The 17,624-nt window shown below is 46.8% G+C and overlaps 1 pseudogene; it reads right to left on the minus strand.

Annotated features, from left to right (window-relative positions):
* Positions 1-9,338: 9,338 nt before the first annotated feature.
* On the minus strand, positions 9,339-12,171 carry LOC142775111 (uncharacterized; annotated as a pseudogene).
* Positions 12,172-17,624: the final 5,453 nt, after the last annotated feature.

Genomic DNA, 17,624 nt, shown 5'->3' on the forward strand with positions numbered 1-17,624 from the left:
CTGTCAATGGTTTTTAAAAAGAATTTTTGGCGTACTGCAACCACTTTGAGCATCTATCTATCAATCTATATATCTATCTATTTATCTGTCTATCTATCTGTATATCCGTCCGTCCATCCGTCCGTCTGTCCGTCCATCTGTCCATCTGTCTGTCCGTCCGCTAGCCCATCTGTATGTCTGTCTTTCCATCTGTCCGTCCGTCTGTCCGTCCATCCGTCTGTCTGTCTGCATGTCCATCCATCTGTCTATCCGTCCATCCGTCTGTCTGTCCGTCCGTCTATCTATCCGTCCGTCCTTTCGTCCGCCCATCTGTCTGTTTATCTGCCTATCTATCTATCTGTCTATCTATCTATCCATCTATCTATCTATTTATCTATCGAATCGCCTACGTCTTGGTGCCCTCACGATCACCCTCTTAACTTAGGGTCTTCGAAATACTTGCAAGAAGAGCCAAATGTTCGTGAAACGCCAACTCTAGTTCCAGTGTTGACTATCCAATTTCTTTCATATATTTAGCGCCACTTCATATTGTTTCACTTAACAAAAAATTACAACGGAGTCACCTTGTATAGCATTGATTGCCAAATTACGTGGTATCTGCGTCTCTTTTTTTTACGGGCAGTAGCGGATGGCGAAATGTTTGCCGCGAAGTGATCTTCATTTGGTACTGCAAAGCGCCAGTACTGTGAAAGCAATCGAGTAGTTTTTATACTATAAAGCATTATGTAAAAAAACACTCCGAAAATGCAGCAAAATAATAGTTGGCCCCACGTGGCTCGGCCTCTTGCAGGTTTCGCAGCGCTTGAGGAGCGCAAGGATTGAACGCAAATGCACCCACTCACACAGCAGCGCATCATGCGGGTGCTGCCGGCAGTCATCGGCTGCGGGGCCATCTCCTAACCCGTGCTCAGCCAAAGCCACCTAGAACAGGCAAATTCTAGGAGGCGCTGGCTCAGCACACTAGGCAGCACAGAGGAAGGAAAGGTAGGAGAGGCCCTGACGTCACTCGTTGTGAAGCCGCGATGAAGCCGAAAGTCGGCCATGTTGACTGGACAAATTCTCCTCTCTTGTTTACATCCGAATGTAAAGCAGAAGGCACGACCCTCTCTCCGGTTCGGAAAGCACGTGAGCTGCACAGCGCGCGTGTCGTGACGATCTGAAACTAATGGAATGGGGCTAAACACTCAGGGCCAACGTGACACCTTCGGCAAAATAATTGCGTCCCAATGTTAACAGCGAGTAACAGCTCACCGACAACGAAGCAAGTGCAAAAGAACGCGCGCTAGATGCACTGACAACTGTGAGTGTTTTCACATCATTATTTCAGCAACTTTACAGACAACACGATCGGTCGTGCGCCTTCTACGGTTGCATTCCGCCACGCGGCCGACGCAGCGTCCGGCCACTGTGTCCGTGTTCCGTGTGAAACTTACCAGCGTCAGCATTCTGCGACCATGGTGACTTTGAGCATGGTACAAGTGACAATTGAACGCGTTTGCTGTTACGTTGAGATTACATGCAATGCTTCGGGGGAGTATACGAAGCGGAAAAGAAAAGGTGTTTTAATTCGCACATGCAAGTTGTTACTGTACACACACAACATGAAACAACGTATGTGCACATGGTCCTCATTATGTCTTGCTGGGCTCAACAGCAGTCCGTTGTCACAAGCAGGAGCACTGCCGAACCGTCACTGACTTGCAAGGCGTTCGTCGTCGTTCCGCTTCGTCGTGGTGCCCAACGCAATTTCGCTGAACACTAATAGCTTCATCCACGTCATCCACGTCCTCCGCCGCACCACATATGAATATGCACTCATTATACGCACTGTTGAAACGCCATATTGGACAAAAGAATTTGTAAACGTTGCTAAGAGTACAGTAACTCCCAGGAGAACACTGCGTAAACAATAACGTGGCGCAGAGCATGGACATTGTCCGCCACGGCTCAGCACGAGACCTGGAAAGGCACCCATGTCACCGCCTGCCGCGGCCGCTCACTGCTAGACCAGCTCCACTGCGCAACACGTAACCATAGCAACGCCGCCAATGTGCCCAGTGAAAATGGCCGCCATGATGTCATTTCCTCCACACTTTTCATGCCGCGAGCCGGCTGGGCATGCCCTCTCCTACCTTTCCTTCCTCCGTGCTAGGCAGTATATTTCTAGAGACTGTAATAACGTTCTGTAAAGGCTTGGCGCAGAGTTTTTGAAAGCACGGGGGTTTCGAAGCAGGGAGGACAAAATAGGCTTTAAGCGGGTAGAAATAACTGGAAGCAGGTTATCTGATTGGTGGCTACAATCGAGGCACGAGTGAAAATTAAATCTGTCCCTGCAAAGTGCCAGTGCCTCAATTCACCATTTATAGAGAAAAAAAAGATAAACCTAGTTTATGATCACTTTAAGTATTACGGCTAGGTGGTGTAAGACGCCGCCCAATCTAAAGGGTAGAGCCATATCAACAGATTCGTCCATAAAGTGTCATACCAACGCCGCCTCTAGAAAGATGCCTGAAGAATGGCTCGCGCTCCCAGCGGAGTTGGCCTGCCTTCAGTTTTAAGCAAGCGCGGTGCGGTGGCGCTTGCGACTGACACTATTTTTCTCGCCCTACTTCTGAGCTGTGCGGACGTGTTTTCGCGCGCTCCACCTGATGCTGATGGCTTTTGATGGATGGCTCCACCTGTTCGGCGAATTCAAGGTCGTGCAAGATTCTGCAAGGTCAGATGGTGCAGAAGCAGCCGCAATGAGAGATAAGTTTCTCTTCATTTATTTTTGTTTGTGAACACCATTATTATTTGTTTCTCTCCCAATCAATAATTAGCGTTGCGAGTACTGTAGGTGTGGAACACGGGCAGCGTTGTAGTGACGTTGACCACGTGAACAGGCTAGGCGGCTGTTTTGAAAAGGTGGGGGGCCGGGTTAGTTGTTAAAGAGCTAGAGCCGAACACGAAGGGACCTATAGTGACAGGCTACTAGCGAAATTGAACGCGTATGTGTGCGGTATAGGCGGCAGCTTCAAACAGTTGTTAGAGTAGGAGAGTTAACGGAGGCGGCTGGATAGCGAGATTAGGGTTTAACGTATGCCTGTCGGCACTCGCTAGGATGGTCGGGCGGGCGATGGCTAAGAAGGCTAGGAAAACCACGAGTGAGAGTGAACTGGTGCAGTGCGAAGAATGCAAGCGCTGGTGCTACTTAGATGAGACAGCATTCACGAGTTTGACCAACGCGCAGAAGGCGAGTTTCGTGTGCAGGCTGTGTCACGCACTTAAGGCGGCCGTGCAGCGCATGGAGGCTAGCATCAAAGGGCTTCAGGGGGAGCTTAGGGTGGAACGGGAGCAGAGAATAGAACTCCAAAAACAGCTCGGAGCGTCACGTGAGCGGGAGGAGGCTACCGCCAGCCTATTAGAGCAAATGAAGGGCGACCTTCGAAAAGAACGGGAAGGGCGGACCGAGCTCGAGCAGTGGGTAAAGGAGCTAATGGCGCTTTGCCCTGGCCCCGAGCGGTGTGAGACGGAAGGCGTGGGTAGCGGAGAAGGTGACAGGCGGGAAGGAACAGGCGAGAAGGGAAGTCAGGGGGCCGCAGTGTCTGGCCCCCGCACGGAGGCTCCGAGAACATACAGCTTGGTGGCGCAGCAGTCTTCAAGCAGGGCAGAAACACAGGACAGATGGCAGAGAGAGAAACAGGTGAAGAGAACAGGGGCGACATCGCAAACAGGAAACCAGCGATTGGAGCGTAGAAGGGTCCTAGTGGGAGGGGGGGGGACTCTAATGTGGCCAGGGTTAGGGATGGCGGCTTCAAGACAGTGAAGGAAGATGGGAGAGTCAGTGTGGAGGCACAGTCAAGGAAGAGCATGTTGGATGCACTGGACAAAGCTCAGGAGGTTGTAGAAAACAGCATGGAGAGCGAAAATCTAGTCATTATTCATGCTGGGCTCAATGATGTGTTGAAGGGCAAGGATCAGAACCTTCAGAGAAAGTTAGAGGATGAGATGCGTAAGCTCCTAGAAGCCTCTGGGTGTGTGCATGTGACCATATGCACAGTGTCAGAGGTCTGGTGCAGCCTCGTGGGATTGAAAGGAGGGTAGTGGAGGCAATGTGTGATCAAGAGTTTGAGCCGGCAACTTGGATACAGCGCAATGGAAGTTAACCAAGACGTGTACGAGCCCGGTGCTCACCCCTTTGTACAGGATGGCACTCACTACAGTGGTACGACGGGCATCAGGGTCGCTAACAGAATGGGTCACCAAGCCATAGCTTTTTTAAGGGGACCCAGAGCCCTGAGGCCAACAGTGTAGCCAAAAACGGATTTAAAGGGGCACAAATATTCAAGCCACACGAAGTCCGTGCGAGAAGAAATCGACGTAAGCACAAGGGCCGAGCTAAGTCAGACGTAGGCTATATTAACATGCAGGGTGGCAGGAGTAGGTTAAAGTGGGAAGAGATAGAAGAGCAGTTGAGGTAGGAGGAGCAGATGGTATATGGGGTTGTGGAGACACATCTTCGGGACCTGGAGCAACCAACCTGCAATCCGGACTACGTATGGCAATATTGCAATAGAACAGAAGGCAGCAAAAAGATAGGTGGAATTGGTGCATTTATACAATAAGAGCATGGGTTGGCAAAAAGTCAAGCAGGGATGCATGGAACATTTATGATTAAGAGGGAAAGTAGCTGGGCAGATGACACTCCTTGGTTTGGTGTACTTGTGGACGGAAGCAAAGGCCAGAGAGGAAAACCAGGCAATGATGGAGTGTATATCAAAGGACATTGAGGAATTGGGAGGAGAGTGCGAGATAATTATACTAGGAGATATGAATGCGCACATAGAAGATATAGATGGGTATACTGACCCAACAGGCAAATTGATCATGGATATGTGTGAAAGGCATGATTTGATCATTTGCAACAGTACCGAGAAATGTGAAGGGCAAATAACATGGGAGGTAGGAAGGCTGCAGTCAACGATAGATTACGCACTGATGTCACATAGGATGTATGATAAGCTCAGGGGAATGCACATTGATGAAGGTGGCTCCAGAAGCCTGGGTAGTGATTACAAACGTATCAAGCTAAGTTTTGGAAGAGCAGTGAAAGTGGGAAGGAGACAAGACGAGCAACTACAGGAAAATTTTTATTCAGAAAGGCAAATTGAAGTAGCCACTAAACAAATTGAGAAAGTAATCACTGAGGATAATAAAACAGTGTGGACATACACGAATCTAATTATACTGTTTGAGTTAGAGCTTGCTAAGGCACGTGACAAGCCACCCCGGAAAAGAAGACACAAACCAAAACGTTTGTGGGATGAGGAAGTTGAGAGAGCCATAGCAAAACGTCAGGAAGCCTCTAGAGAACAGAGACATGCTAAGCAGTGGGGTGATTCGACAGATGTTGAAAGAAAATGGGAAATCTTTCTAAGCTGTAGAAGGGACGCATCCCCTCTGATCAATGAAAAGATTAGAAGAAAGGGAGCCCAGTGGCTGGCAGAAGTACATAAAAAGATAGAAAGGCAGCTGCGAAATTTTGGAACCATCTAAACTCCCTAAGAAATGAGACGAGCATAGAGCAGATGTTTCCAACTACAGCTCAAGCTGCTAGGCTAGAAGGGGACGAAGCTATTGAATACATAAGAACAAGGGTGACAAAAAATTTCAACACAGAAGTGCTTTATGCACCATAAAAGACAAGGATGAATCAAGTGGCGCAATGGCTCCGTTTTCACAACAAGAGTGGGAAAGGGCTTAGAAAATGGTTCCTAGTAGTGCATCATCAGGCCCAGATGGCATTCCAATTAGGCTGATAAAGACATTGGGTTTGAAGTCTAAACAGACTTTGAGAGAGGCAGTGAGCAGAACAATAATCGATGGTGAAGTCCCTGATGGATGGAAACTTAGCAGGATGAGCATGATCTATAAAGGAAAGGGGGACAAAGATGAGATAAACAACTACCGTCCTACAACAGTGACATAAGTGGTCTACTGGCTGGTGATGCAGATTATAAAGGAAAGACTGCAGGCATAGATAGAGGATGAGGGGGTGCTGGGGGAACTGCAGAATGGATTTAGGAAACAGAGGAGGTTGGAAGACAATCTGTTCTCACTGACGCAGTGCATCGAAATAGCAGAAAAGGAACTCAAGCCCCTGTGGCTAGCATTTTTGGATATCAAGGGAGCGTACAATAGCGTGGTTCAAGAGAACTTCTGGGGAATACTAGACACACTGGGTTGGAAGATGGAGTCACTAATCTTTTCAAGGAAATCTATAAAAGTAAATAGGTAGTTATAAAGTGGGAAAAAAGGTATCCAAGCCCACAGAGGTGAAACAGGGACTTAGGCAGGGGTGTCCTCTGTCACCCCAGTTATTCATGATGTACCTACAATGATTAGAGGCAAATTAGAGGGAAGTGGACTTGGCTTCAAGCTCTCTTTAGTCAAACAAGAACAACTCATTGATCAGGCACTACCAGCATTAATGTACGCAGATGATATAGTGCTAATGGCCAACAACAAGGAAGATTTGCAGAGATTGATGGACATCTGCGGTAATGAGGGAGATAGGTTAGATTTTAGATTCAGTAAGGAAAAATCAGCAGTCATGATTTTCAATGACAACGAAGGTAGTGAGCTTAAAATACAGGAGGTCACGCTAGAGATAACAGATAAATACAAATATCTGGGCGTATGGATAAGCAATGGGACCGAGTACCTGAGGGAACACGAAATATATGTGACAACTAAAGGTAACAGGAATGCAGCTGTGATAAAAAATAGGGCACTGTGGAATTACAATAGGTATGATTTTGTGAGAGGAATATGGAAAGGGGTCATGGTTCCTGGGCTGACGTTCGGCAATGCGGTCTTGTGCATGAGATGAGAAGTTGAAGCAAGATTAGAAATTAAGCAACGTGGAATAGGTAGGCTTGCTTTAGGAGCTCACGGGAATACACCAAATCAGGGAGTACAAGGTGATGTGGGATGGACATCATTTGAGGGCAGGGAAGCTAGCAGCAAGATAAAATTTGAGAAGCGATTGAGAGAAATGGGGGAGGAGCGTTGGGCTAGGAAAGTTTTCAGCTACTTGTACATGAAGAATCTCGATACAAAATGGAGGAAGCGAACCAGGAAATTTACTGGTAAATACTTAGAAAACAGCAGGTGGCCAAACCAAAAAGAACTATCGGTTAAGAAGAAAGTGAGAGAAGCGGAGACTAACATGTGGAGAATTGGCATGATTAAGAAGTGTGCACTACAGATGTATCGAACTTTAAAGCAGGAAATTGCCAAGGAAAGGATCTATGATAATACTCGGGGTAGTTCTCTGCTGTTTGAGACAAGGACGAAAGTATTGCGAACCAAGACATATCGGGTCAAAAACGAAGGGGTAGACACAGTATGCAGTGCGTGTGGAGAGGAAGAAGAAACTGCCGAACACTTGATAAAGTTCTGTAAAGGACTTCACCCTATAGTACAGGATGATGGCGCAGAGTTTTTCGAAGCACTGGGGTTTAGGGACAGGGAGGGCAAAATAGACTTTAAGCGGGTAGAATTAACTAGAAGGAGGTTATCTGATTGGCGGCTAAAGTCAAGGCACAAGTGAAAATTAAACCCTTGACTGCAAGGTACGAATCCTCCACCTCACTATTAAAATAAAAAAAAGATAAATCTAATGGTTTGTTAGCTAGATATTACGGCTAGGTGGCGTTAGCCGTCGCTCAATCTAAAGGGTACATCCACTTGCATCCATCCATTCATTCTAAAATGAAGGCAGCTGTTTTTCTTTTTATGCGGCAGGCATCTGAATAGAGGAGGTGTTGGTCATATAATAATTTTTGCATGGATTCATCAATCCATTCATTCATGCAGCGGCAGTTTTTCTTTTCTCCGTGGCTGTGTTCCAATTCTTAGACAGCAGGTAGACCGTCTACACAGACTGCTTAGAAGGCCGCACCGAGCCCATACAGTCCGAGAATCGAAACACGTTTAGACAGCTTTTACGCGACAATGCGCCACCTCACGTCAAGAAAAAAAAGCTGAAAAAAATGTAGCAGTTGTAATTTCGGGCTTGTTTCGTATTGAAATAAAAAACAAATACACTTTACTCACTTTGAGCGTCTGGGAAAGTGTCTGCTTGTGTGCAGACGGCCATTCTGGCGAGATTTGATCTATCTGAGCCACACCTTTCCTTTCTCCGTGTTATGGTGGCTAGATGATACCCGTGTATCTGAGCAATTCGCTGAGCCGCCATCTTGTTTAGACAGCAAAGTAGCCTGCATCGTATTTGTCTACGATACGGTCTTCTCGGAGTGGTCTACTTTGCCGGCCATAGAGTTTCCCACAATACTTACTAGAGGGAACTCTGGCGCTAGTGTCTATGGGAGCTGCAACGCACGACGCTTCAGCGAGCATGGGAATGATGGGTAGTACACACATTTGTCTAATATTCGTACTTCTGGCCTGCTTTTGGCTCCGTGTGTGTTCGTGTGGCTTGAAGTTGTTTTCTTACGAAACAAGTATTAACAAATGTCCAGCGGTTGCGCTTCACCATTTCATTTTTTTTAGACTTACTTTTCAAATTGGCTCACGAAGTTCAAAAGCATTCAATCTTTCTTTCAAAACAAAACCGAAACACAGCAATAAACGAAGTCGCTTCTACGATTCGCCTCCCGCAAGTACGAAGACTAGGCAAATGTGTGTACTACCCTGGTCTACCCATCATTCCCATGGTCGCTGAACGATCGCAGCGCCAGAGTGCCCTAGTTAATTTTGAGAAACTCTATGTTGCCGGCTACGTGAAAATTGGAATGGGACTTAAAATGGCCGCCGTTCGTTTAGCTGTATATTTAGCCGTCTACAGTGAGCATTGGAAGTTGTGCGGCGGCTTTACGAATATGCCGTCATGGCCTCTCAGTTTTACCTTTTCCATGATCATCATCATGATCAAACGCCTAGCCGGTGCCTCCTTTATAACTTTCAGTGCCCGGTAAAAACGGAAGAGAACAATGAGACTACTGCGTCGGCGCGAGTGCGGCGCCTCGACACCAGGTGCCGCTGCCTAAACAGGGTGCCGGAGTTCACTACGTGCCGCAGCCGCCGTGGTTCTGGCTCCGCGCTCAGAAGTAAACAGATTAAATCCTTAATGTTCTGCTCTCAAACCTCAATATATCGCGGCTGTAATCGCTGAATTATGTTACCGAGTGTTCCAGAGATCTGGTTGCCAGCTTTCACGCACTAGCCGCAAGCGAAGAACGCCACGCTAAATGAATACCAAAAACATGCCGTGTACGCGCGCACCTACATGCGTGGACATGATATACATGAATTTCCAACGTTGACTTGCCATGCGTAGCAGCTCTATATTCTGCAAAATGAACCAAATTGATGCGATACGAATACATTTTGAAAAAAGAAGGAACATTTATTTGTAAGTACCTCTAATTTCGGTAGCCTCACAGTTTAGCATATTTTCTTAACAGGGGCTTTTTCGCGAAGTACTTGAAAGCATCATGCTTGTCAATGATAGTGAATGCATAGTTCACCAGCAGGGGCCGCAAAACCCGAACAGATATCAGCTTCATGAGCTTAGCTCTGTAAGTGTCATCCATCTCCTTGCATTTGAGCAGGTTTGAAGCACACAGTGCTGGCACAGCATACTTAACCAGGGTAGACAATAGATTTTTTAGAGTCAGATTGTCCTTCAGAGCACGATCCGCAAATGCCCTTAGCACGTCAACGGCAAACAACAACTGGTATGACGGGTAAAGTAGGCCACCTCGGTCCTGGCTGCGGGTGAACTGCAAGATAGGTTGATTGCTCGCTGGCTTTGTGCAAACAGCAGTGCAACTTCCACAACACATGTGCTCGTTTATAACGCGGGCAATATAGCCCCCAACATAAACAGTTGCAGAAATCTCCAGTGACGGCAAGTGCTGAGGCAAGACTGTTGCATTAAGCCGTTGCAAAACACATGCAGCCCTCTGTAGCTGAGGCGGCTGCTGTGTTAGCGAAGGAGAAGCTTCAGTGAGCAGTGTGCCTGTTGACATTTGGTCACATTCTCCGTGTGCTACGTTTGATGTCATGCTGGATGCGGCAAGTCCAGATTTTAAAACCTTCTCCAGCCCTTGCAAAACAGAAAGAACATTCAGCATATCATTGCAGCCAGAGGTCATCCGCAGTGTTCCAAACAGCGACTCGATGGGGTCACTATTAAACTTACGCGTGAGCACAAACAAGAACTTCTCCTCTGTGAGCAGGTACTTGATACAGGCAACTGTGGAATATGTGGTCAGGAGGAATGCTTGATACGTTTCTTTTGTCAAAAATTCTTTTTTACTTCGACAGCTTTTTTCCAGTTCATCCAGGTACATGGGCAGCGTGACCTCGAGCCACTCCAGTCTTGCATCTTCAGCATCGTCAAACTGCCGAGTGTCAGGATATTTTTTGTGGATGTGCTCAGTCGTATTGCTTGTATCATGCAGCACGAACCATCGATAGATGTTTTGAATGAAAATGATGGTCTGGCCTGCTGCTGCGAATGATACACTCGATGTATGCCCAGCTTGGTCTCCGAGATGCTCCAGGGCTGCAATAATATCAGGCGAGAAGACCTGAATTGCCCTTGCGACATTTATTTTTTCTATGTTATTCAGATAGACATGTTTTCGGCTGAGGTAGCGGACAGGCTTTACAACCACGTTCTTCTGTAGGACGTACAGCTTCTTAATGTAGCAGGATGAGACCTCTCCTTTCGGACCAATGTCGTGGGCCAGAAACTGCGAGCGCACGTTTTTTAAAACGTGGCATGTATCAAAACTTAAAAAGAGGAGCCTGTCGCAGTCACAGGGATGTTCTATCCAGTACGTAAGAAGACCATCGCCCAAACGTGTCATGGCATTGACGTTCACTCTGTGGTTATAACTACCCTGAAAACACAGGCTTCTACTTTTTTCAAGCACAAAAATCAACAACTTATGAAGCTGTGGGCCTGTTAACCCCTTGGTAAAATAGTTGGCCACTGGTATGCGATATGACGTCGAGAGTCCTGTAATTAGGAAACAGAGAAGAGAGTTTGCTAAGGTGAGGTCCCCACCATGTTGTTCCAAAGAGACATCGGCGTGCCCCACAAAGCAGTCCTGCTGTTTGTTGTACTGCAGCTTTTCCCTGATCTTCATTTCATCGACTATGAACACACCCTTGACTGTGGTACAGTCAAGCTTTCGGCTTCTACTCTGAGGCGAGCTTCGGCGAGTTTGCTGAAGCCCGTTTCTCCACTGGTGGTTCCCAAGTAGTTGCTTAAAGTCTTTCTGCAAGGAAGCTTCAAAAGCATTTCACCGTGGATGTGTTCGTACGCCCTTGTCGACAAACGCCTTAAAACTACACAATGTCGGGTTGTCTCCTCAGACCAGCTCGGCCTCTTCTTCTTGAAGTTCTCAATCTGATCAATCAAGAATAAAGCTGCAGGTTCCTTTTCTTTCGCCCTTTCCTTGATGTAAGAAACATCCCCAACCAGGACGTCCTCGTGCAGCTTTTTCAATTCCATTTTGTACTTGTCGACGGTCTGTTGCAGTCGAAGCATCTGGCTCCTGAACTCCTTTTCTTTTCTTCTCCACTTCGCTTTCTCAGCGGCAAGCACACTTGAAGTTGACCTGTTGTCTACCTCGACGCCTTGATCACGCAAGTTGGCCTCCGACGATGTGTCCATCGCGCAACAATCCGACATATCCGCCACTGCTGAAGCAACGTTGCCGCTCGCGGAGTCGCTGCGCGCCATTGTAGCACTAACTTGTTTATCGATGCTTGCTGTATTTCTCACGGGAGTTGACTTCGGCTGGAGATGGGGCGGGTATGCTTCAAAAACTGACGGCACAGCCCCTTTCTTTAGGCGTCGCCGCTTGCCTTCAATGAAGTTCTCTTCTTTGAAGTGGCGACTGCATACTTTGGTGTAGCATGAGGTGGTGTTCGGCGACCACTTGTCTCGTCGTATTGCGGCAAGCCAGCGCGCTCGAGCGTCTGCGTCAGCGGGTAGTTCATGAAAGGAAAGCCCTCCCGGTTTCTTTTTCTCGTCCGATTTGCACAGCGGAACACAGCAGTAGGCCATCATAAAGCATTCTACGCATGTACTTGCCGAAAACTGTCCCACAAACGAAGTTGCGCACCACTGAACGGGCTGCACGCAACACTCGGACAGAATGGCAACAGCGGCTGGATGAATGGATATGGCTGTATCCTTTAGATCGGGCGGTGGCTAGCGCCACCAAGCCGTAATACCTAATGAACCAAAAACTATATTTGTTTTTTTTTCCTTAAACAGTGAGTTTGAGGATTCGTACTTTGCAGTGAAGAGTTTAATTTTCACTCGTGCCTTGACTTTAGCCACCAATCAGATAACCTCCTTCTAGTTAAGTCTACCCGCTTAAAGTTTATTTTGCCCTCCCGGTCCCTAAACCCCAGTGCTTTGAAAAACTCTGCACCATCATTTTGAACTAAAGGGTGAAGCCCTTTACAGAACATTATCAAGTGTTCGGCAGTTTCTTCTTCCTCTCCACATGCACTGCATACTGTGTCTACCCCTTCGTATTTGGCCCGATATGTCTTGGTTCGCAGTACTCCCGTCCTGGCCTCAAACAGTAGAGAACTACCCCGAGTATTATCATAGATCCTTTCCTTGGCAATTTCCTGCTTAAAAATTCGATAGATCTCTAGTGCGGACTTATTAATCATGCCGATTCTCCATATATCAGTCTCAACTTCCTTCACTTTCTTCTTAACCGATAGTTCTTTTTGGTTTGGCCACCAGCTGTTTTCTAAGTATTTACCAGACAACTTCCTGGTTCGCTTCCTCCATTTTGTATCGACATTCTTCATGTACAAGTAGCTGAAAACCTTCCTAGCCCAACGCTCCTCCTTCATTTCTCTCAATCGCTTCTCAAATTTTATCTTGCTGCTAGCTTCCCTGCCCTCAAATGATGTCCATCCCATATCACCTTGTACTCCCTGATTTGGTGTATTCCCGTGAGCTCCTAAAGCAAGCCTACCTATTCCACGTTGCTTAATTTCTAATCTTGCTTGAACTTCTGATCTCATGCACAAGACCGCATTGCCGAACGTCAGCCCAAGAACCATGACCCCTTTCCATATTCCTCTCACAACATCATACCTATTGTATGGATGGATGGATGGATGGATGGATGGATATGGCTGTACCCTTTAGATCGGGCGGTGGCTAGCGCCACCAAGCCGTAATATTTAATGAACCAAAAACTATATTTATTTTTTTCCTTAAAAAGAGTTTGAGGATTCGTACTTTGCAGTGAAGGGTTTAATTTTCACTCGCGCCTTGACTTTAGCCACCAATCAGATAACCTCCTTCTAGTGAAGTCTACCCGCTTAAAGTTTATTTTGCCCTCCCGGTCCCTAAACCCCAGTGCTTTGAAAAACTCTGCGCTATCATCCTGAATTATAGGGTGAAGCCCTTTACAGAACATTATCAAGTGTTCGGCAGTTTCTTCTTCCTCTCCACACGCACTGCATACTGTGTCTACCCCTTCGTATTTGGCCCGATATGTCTTGGTTCGCAGTACTCCCGTTCTGGCCTCAAACAGTAGAGAACTACCCCGAGTATTATCATAGATCCTTTCCTTGGCAGTTTCCTGCTTAAACGTTCGATAGACCTCTAGTGCGGACTTCTTAATCATGCCCATTCTCTACATGTCAGTCTCCGTTTCCTTCACTTTCTTCTTAACCGATAGTTCTTTTTGGTTTGGCCACCTGCTGTTTTCTAAGTATTTACCAGTCAACTTCCTGGTTCGCTTCCTCCATTTTGTATCGACATTCTTCATGTATAAGTAGCTGAAAACCTTCCTAGCCCAACGCTCTTCCCCCATTTCTCTCAATCGCTTCTCAAATTTTATCTTGCTGCTAGCTTCCCTGCCCTCAAATGATGTCCATCCCATATCACCTTGTACTTCCTGATTTGGTGTATTCCCGTGAGCTCCTAAAGCAAGCCTACCTATTCCACGTTGCTTAATTTCTAATCTTGCTTGAACTTCTGATCTCATGCACAAGACCGCATTGCCGAACGTCAGCCCAGGAACCATGACCCCTTTCTATATTCCTCTCACAACATCATACCTATTGTAATTCCACAGTGCCCTATTTTTCATGACTGCTGCATTCCTGTTACCTTTAGTCGTCACGTATATTTCTTGTTCCCTCAGATACTCGGTCTCATTGCTTATCCATACGCCCAGATATTTGTATTTATCTGTTATCTCTAGCGTGACCTCCTGTATTCTAAGCTCACTACCTTCGTTGTCATTGAAAATCATGACTGCTGATTTTTCCTTACTGAAGCTGAAATCTAACCTATCTCCCTCATTACCGCAGATGTCCATCAATCTCTGCAAATCTTCTTTGTTGTTGGCCATTAGCACTATATCATCAGCGTACATTAATGCTGGTAGTGCCTGATCAATAAGTTTTCCTTGTTTGACTAAAGAGAGGTCGAAGCCCAGTCCACTTCCCTCTAATTTTGCCTCTAATCCTTGTAGGTACATCATAAATAATAAGGGTGACAGGGGGCACCCCTGCCTAAGCCCCCGTTTTACCTCTGCAGGCTTGGATATCTGTTTTTCCCACTTTATAACTACCTTGTTACCTTTATAGATACCCTTTAAAAGATTAGTGACTACATGTTCCACGCCTAGTGTGTCCAGTATTCCCCACAATTCCTCTTGAACCACGCTATCGTACGCTCCCTTGATATCCAAAAATGCTAGCCACAGGGGCCGGTATTCCTTTTCTGTTATTTCGATGCACTGCGTCAGTGAGAACAGATTGTCTTCCAACCTCCTGTGTTTCCGAAACCCATTCTGCAGTTCCCCCAGCACCCCCTCATCGTCTATCCACGCCTGCAGTCTTTCCTTTATAATCTGCATCGCCAGCCTGTAGACCACTGATGTCACTGTTATAGGACGGTAGTTGTTTATGTCAGCTTTGTCCCCCTTTCCTTTATAGATCATGCTCATCCTGCTAAGTTTCCATCCATCGGGAACTTCACCATCGATTATTATTGTGCTCACTGCCTCTCTCAAAGCCTGCTTAGACTTCGGACCTAATGTCTTTATCAGCCTAATTGGGATGCCATCTGGGCCTGTTGATGTACTACTAGGAACCCTTTTCTCAGCCCTTACCCACTCTTGTTGTGAAAATGGAGCCATTGCACCACTTGATTCGTCCTTGTCTGTTGTGGTGCATAAAGTACTTCTTTGTTAAAATTTTTCTTTCACTTTTGTTCTTATATATTCAATAGCTTCGTCCCCTTCTAGCCTAGCACCTTGGGCTGTAGTTATAAATCTCTGCTCTAGGCTCGTCTCATTTCTTAGGGAGTTTAGATGGTTCCGAAATTTCGCAGCTGCCTTTCTATCTTTTTTATGTACTTCTGCCAGCCACTGAGCTACCTTCCTTCTAATCCTTTCATTGATCAGAAGGGATGCATCCCTTCTACAGCTTAGAAAGGTTGCCCATTTTTTTTCAACATCATCTGTCGGTTCACCCCGCTGCTTAGCATGTCTGTGTTCCCTAGAGGCTTCCTGACGTTTTGCTATGGCTCTCTTAACTTCCTCATCCCACCAACTTTTGGGTTTGTGTCTTCTTTTCCGGGGTGACTTGTCACGCGTCTTAGCAAGCTCTAGCTCAAAGAGTCTAATTAGATTCGTGTATGTCCATACTGTCTTATTATCCTCCGTGATTACTTGCTCAATTTGTTTAGTGGCTATTTCAATTTGCCTTTCCGGATAAAAATTTTCCTGTAGTTGCTCATCTTGTCTCCTTCCCACTTTCACTGCTCTTCCAAAACTTAGCTTGATACGTTTGTGATCGCTACCCAGACTTCTGGAGCCACCTTCATCTATGTGCATTCCCCTGAGCTTATCATACATCCTATGTGACATCAGTGCATAATCTATCGTCGACTGAAGCCTTCCTACCTCCCATGTTATTTGCCCTTCACACTTCTCGGTACTGTTGCAAATGATCAAATCGAGCCTTTCACACATATCCATGATCATTCTGCCTGTCGGGTCGGTATACCCATCTATATCTTCTATGTGCGCATTCATGTCTCCTAGTATAATTATCTCGCACTCTCTTCCTAACTCTTGAATGTCCTTTGATATACACTCTACCATTGTCTGGTTTTCCTCCTTGGTTTCGTGTACTTGTGGACGGGAGCCTTTGCTCCCGTCCACAAGTACACGAAACCAAGGAGTGTCATTTGACCTGCCACTTTCCCTTTTAGCCATAAATGTTCCTTGCACTCCTGCTTGACCCTTTGCCAGTCTGTACTTTTATGAATGAATGCCCCAATACCACCCCCTTTCTGCTGCCTTCTGTTCTATTACAATATTCCAACGCGTAGTCCGGATTGTTCGGAGGTTGTTCCATGTCCCTGAGATGTGTTTCTACAAAACCGTATACCATCGGTCTCTCTTCCCTTAGCTGTTCTTCTATCTCTTCCCACTTCAGCCTGTTCCTACCACCCTGCATGTTAATATACCCTATGTCTGAATTGTCTCGGCGCTCGTGGCTACGTCTATTTATGCCCCGGACTCTACCTATCTTAAATATTGGTGCCATTTTGGAATCGTATCTGTCAATACCACCTGTCGAAGAGTCTCCCTGGTTGTTTTCCTCGTTACTAGCTATCCTGCACCCCGAAGGGCTCGCTTGCCCCCCAAAAAAGCTACTGCGCGTCCTGCAAGTCGCCAACCCACCTCATGACCTAGCCGCCCATCGAAGTGAATTCTGTCTCGTTGAAAACCCCCCCACCTATGCACCTCTCTATTTATTTCCACCACTTCAAAGCCTTTCTCTCGACTCATCCGCCATATCTCTTGGTTTGCGTTGACCACCGCTCTTTGCAGGTTGCTATCACGCACCGGTACCTCCGGTATCGTGCATATCACTACCTGTACCTTAGGAGAAGTGGCGCGCATGTCATCGACGCCTTTCGCCAGTGTGGCTGCTAGTCCTGCTGCATCTCTATTTAGGACATCGTTTAAACCGCCTGAAATTATCACTAGGTTTCGTCTATCAGCTGTCGTTTTGAGCTTTGCGCTCGCTTGCCTCATGACTGCTTCCAGCTTGCGTCCGGGGAGCGCCCCTACTGCAACCCTCTTGTCACCTCTTACCCTCTCTTTGATGGCTTCTGTGCATCGATTTAAATTCAAGTCCCCGGCGATTATCACATGCTGCGACTTTTCAGCTGGAGCGTTCTGCACCTGGGGGCTACTTGCACCTGTGACGCCGGCTGCTTTGTTCCCTCCCTGCCCCACCACTACCTCGCTGAAGCTGGGCCTTGCGACACTTGAACTGGCTAAACCTGTTTTTTCCAAACTTGCCTGCTTTTCCTTCTCCACCGTTCTGGTTGCCGGTTCCCTACTGTTCTCTCGGTAGGTCGCTTCTTTGTTCAGCTTCGCTAGCGCTTCCTCGGCGGACTTCAGTCTTTCTCCCATTGCCCTCGTTTTCTCTTGCTCTGTCGCCAACTCAGTCTCGAGCTTGGCGATTCTCACCAGCAGTTCATTCTGAGCAACCATCATTTTCTCCATTTTTTCTTCTACCTCACATTGCCT

The sequence above is a fragment of the Rhipicephalus microplus genome, chromosome X, assembly GCF_043290135.1.
Source record: "Rhipicephalus microplus isolate Deutch F79 chromosome X, USDA_Rmic, whole genome shotgun sequence".
NCBI lineage: Eukaryota > Metazoa > Arthropoda > Arachnida > Ixodida > Ixodidae > Rhipicephalus > Rhipicephalus microplus.